This window comes from Cucurbita moschata, unplaced genomic scaffold, assembly GCF_002738365.1.
Source record: "Cucurbita moschata cultivar Rifu unplaced genomic scaffold, Cmos_1.0 Cmo_Scf00068, whole genome shotgun sequence".
NCBI classification, from domain to species: Eukaryota; Viridiplantae; Streptophyta; class Magnoliopsida; order Cucurbitales; family Cucurbitaceae; genus Cucurbita; species Cucurbita moschata.
This window is the reverse complement of record NW_019268584.1, coordinates 1,087,075-1,091,095: the sequence shown is the minus strand read 5'-3', so window position 1 is coordinate 1,091,095 and position 4,021 is coordinate 1,087,075. Positions and strand designations below refer to the sequence as shown.

General features: G+C 39.7%; 1 pseudogene; it reads right to left on the bottom strand.

Moving 5' to 3' along the window:
• Positions 1-3,330: 3,330 nt before the first annotated feature.
• Positions 3,331-3,448, bottom strand: LOC111437943 (annotated as a pseudogene).
• Positions 3,449-4,021: the final 573 nt, after the last annotated feature.

Below are 4,021 nucleotides of genomic sequence, written 5' to 3'. Positions count from 1 at the left end.
TTGTAGATGTGGAGACATGTGAGTGGGGGCGTCCTATGCAATGAGTATTGCATAAGATCGGACCATGAAGAAAACCACTCTCACTTTATAATGTCGTTTACTGTTGAGACTGATTTTCTTTTCATTCAATAACCTAGGTAACTCGGTTTTAATCCTGAGCTAACCATGAACTCCTGTTTATTCGGAATTATCCTTAGATTTGCATGGGTGAGAGTGGCTCTAGTTCGCCGACTCAATAGGCCTCCCATTTCAGGGGTAAGACTGGGTGAATGGCTGGGGACATGGGGTGCAAGATGGAATTCACTCCTACCCACATTTAGGGATAGAAGAGAGGTAGTTCCCTTAAGCACTGACTCCAGGTCTTGAACAAGGGGCCCCACCCTCTCATTGGCCTGAGAGGGATTCGGTTTACTGGTTGGACCACAAACCAATTGTTCATTAGAGGATCAGTGAGACATAAGAAACAAGAAGTAACTTCAGGGGTAAAACGGTAAATTGATCCAGCTCTAGTTACGAACAATCTGTGAAGGATCGACTTACTAATCATGGTTATATCAAATGGACAGAAATATATCTATAGTGAGGGGAGTGCAACTACTAGGCTATAGTGGAGTGTCCTAGTAGTTAACGAATGTTGGTTAACAAGGTTAATGAGTTTAGCCGGTTAATCTTGGATCGTTGGAGCCCATGATCTATAGGTCCATTAGTTTCCTCTGCTAGCTCGTATCGGACTAAATCATAGAACAGTGTGACGAGTGAGTTCGAAGTGTTCGAATTCAAATTAGGGAATATGCACTACATATATACGATATATTTAACCGCAATTTTGTTTTATTTACGAATTAAACAAAAAGAGAGAATCTGAGATATTTAAATAAGATTTAAATATCTTAATCAATTATGTGTCGGAATTGATTGAGATTGGCATTTGAATTAATATTAAATATTAATTAAATAGTTTAATTAATCATTTAATGTTACTTTAATTTGAAATTCATTATTTAAATTAATTGATGAATTAAAATGCAGAAAGTCAAAATGTTGACTTAATTTAATGGAAAAATCCATGCATAGTGAAATTTTGAGGGGTCAAAATTTGGTTTAACCAAACTTGAATGCTTGCCAAATAAACCCCACAAGTTTGAGTGGAATTTTGAGTGTCAAAATTTGGTTAACTCAAACATGCATGCTTGCCACATAATCCCAAACATTTGAGTGGAATTTTAAGTGTTAAAATTTGGTGATCTCAAATTTGCATGAACATGCAAAGATGACTCTTTAAATAGAGTGATCATGGTACATGAAAGGTCTTCTTCTTGGTGAAAATCCTTGAGAAAAAACCTCTCACAAACACTCTCTTCACATATACAAAATCCCTCCCAAGTTTAGTCACTCACCAGATTCCACAATCGCGTTCTAAGGCCGGAGAATAGTGGAGAAGACACTAGTTGTGGTTCGAAACCGATTTGTGAGGAAAAAGGAGTTTGAACTACAAAAGGTTAGTATCTAAACTCATTAAGTTTTAATACTTATGAACATGCTAGTTTTTTACTATAATTGATGTTCTAAAAGTGCCTAAGATCCAAATTTCTTCCGCATGTGTTATATTAACACCAACAGTTTTGCCCCCAGTGTTTGGGGCCTGTGTTGTTTTTCTTTGGTAACTCGCCTCGTTCCCATAGTCTAGGAGCCTCTCGGCGCTGACAATTGCGGTAACTAGGTCTTGGACCTTTTTCTCGTGTGCTTTTGTTTTGGCCCATGGTTGTTACCTATTTATAAAGAAGAACACCTTGTTCTTCTCTGATGCGCCCCTCATATCTAGCATCATGGTCGAAAATTGTCTGACATAGTCCCTTTTGCTTCCAGTTTGCTTTAGAGCTATTAGTTTTTCAATTGCTAGATGGTCTACGTTTTCGGGGAGGAATTGGTCCCTCAACTCTCTCTTGAGGTCTTCCTACGAGTCTATGGTGCACAATCCATTCTTGATGTCTTGTACCTTCGTACGCCACCAAAGTTTGGCGTCGTCTATTAGATACATTGAGGCTATTGTCACCTTTATGTCGTTGGTACAAGCCGGTGTGGCTTTGAAATATTGTTCAACATCAAAGATGAAGTTCTCCAACTCTTTGGCATCCCGGTTCCCTTTGAAAGGTCTAGGGTCTGAAAACTTCAGTTTGTTGGATCTTGTATTAGTTTGCCCAGCCAAGACGTTCTCCACGACTTTCATGGTCACCTCGATTCGGGTGCTCATGGCAGACATCTTTTCTTTGATGTCATCGATCGTTGTTCTGAATTCGTCAGCTAATCCATTGAACAAACTTATCATTGTATTTTGTAGCACGTCGAACTCTTCGCCACGTCCCTCCTTGTGCGCGATAGAGCTATTAGGGCTACCAGACAGTCTTGAGCTACTCGTAGGAGCAACTTTTTCTTCGAGTGAGGTCACTCAAAACATCAGTTCTACGATTGGCAACCCATCCAGGCGGTTACCCATTCCGCCGATCTCTACGACTTTCCCACTCAATTCTTTCACCCATGCTTCCAGGAAGCGGATGGTCTCAGGGACTTCTTTGAGGAACAGCATTTCCTCCTCTATTAAAGTAAGCCGGTCGGCTTGTGATTTGGGTGTCGACTTTGTCGTCGACATGTTTTCGGTCTTTGCTATTTCACGGAGCTTACAAAGCTCTGATACCACTTGTCACAATCGAACTTTTAATGGCAGTAGATTTTCGATTGTGCGGCACTCACTTTCCAACGACAAGTGAGCTAAGTCAATTCGTTCTTGCGTCGCCTACGGCCAAGCGACGTATGCTCGAGCCTCTGGCCTCGGTTTTAAGAGAAGGTTTTAGAAAACGAGGGCAGAGAGAGATTTTTGAAAGAGACGTTATATAAGCAAGCAAGAGAGAAATAACAACGGCTTACTGTATATAACCTTAGGTAGGGAGAAGTTGACAACTAGTCGTATCCCCCTATAGTACATTCTGAAGCATTTCATGTCTGACAGGCCTAGACATAATATTTCTGAAACTTCATACTTCCTAGAAATACAAAAGTAAAACACTAGAATATGAAAAAACATGAAGGGTTGGATTTGTCATGGGCATGCGGCAATGGGCAACATGCCTTGAACGAGCATGACTGTGACATGGGGCGGCATGATCGAGGCGACGGTTGGTGCACGCACGTGCTCGGAACGACCGACGGAACCCGCGCGGGCACATTGGGGAGAAGAAACGCGATGGGCGTGAGCGTACGAGCGGGGGAGATTGCCATTTATAAAGAAAGGAAGAAAAGAACGGGGAGAAAGTGAAATAACGAGCAAATAAAAAAGGGGTGCAACAAAGGACTTCCCAAGTGGTCACCTAACTTAGTACTACCCTCGCCCAAGCACGCTTAACTGTAGAGCTTCGATGCGATCCGGTGCATTAGTGCTGGTATGATAGCAACCAACATGCAATGCGCACGAATTGCATTTAACGCATGCGGGGCGGCATGATCAAGGCGACGGTGGGTGCACGCACGTGCTCGAAGCAAATAATTGACCTAAATCGAACCCGAACCCTTTTGGAAATTTTTAATTTCTCATCAGTTACCTAAATCCACTCATGTTTCAACTTAATTAGAATCAAATAATTGAAATGGGGACATATATAGTTTTTAGGTGTATCATTAATACCTTTAATTTTTTTAAAAAGTTTGAAAATAGTGTTGTACATACGAACTTTAAAAAGTAACATTAATACCTTAAACCGTTTATAATAAAAAAAAATTATTTTATTTATTATTTTTTTATCATTCCTACCCTAAAAATTGAAGATCGAGATAATTTATGAGGTGTAGATAAACGGTTTTCATCTACTCAGAAAAACTTTTTAGGATAAAGGTTAAAATGTTAATATTACTCCTAAAAGTTCTTAGACATTTAATATGGTAAAGTCATTTTAAATTTTTTTAAAAATTGAAGAGTATTAATGAAGCCTAATTAAGTTCATGATTATGTATGAAACAAAATACTAACATT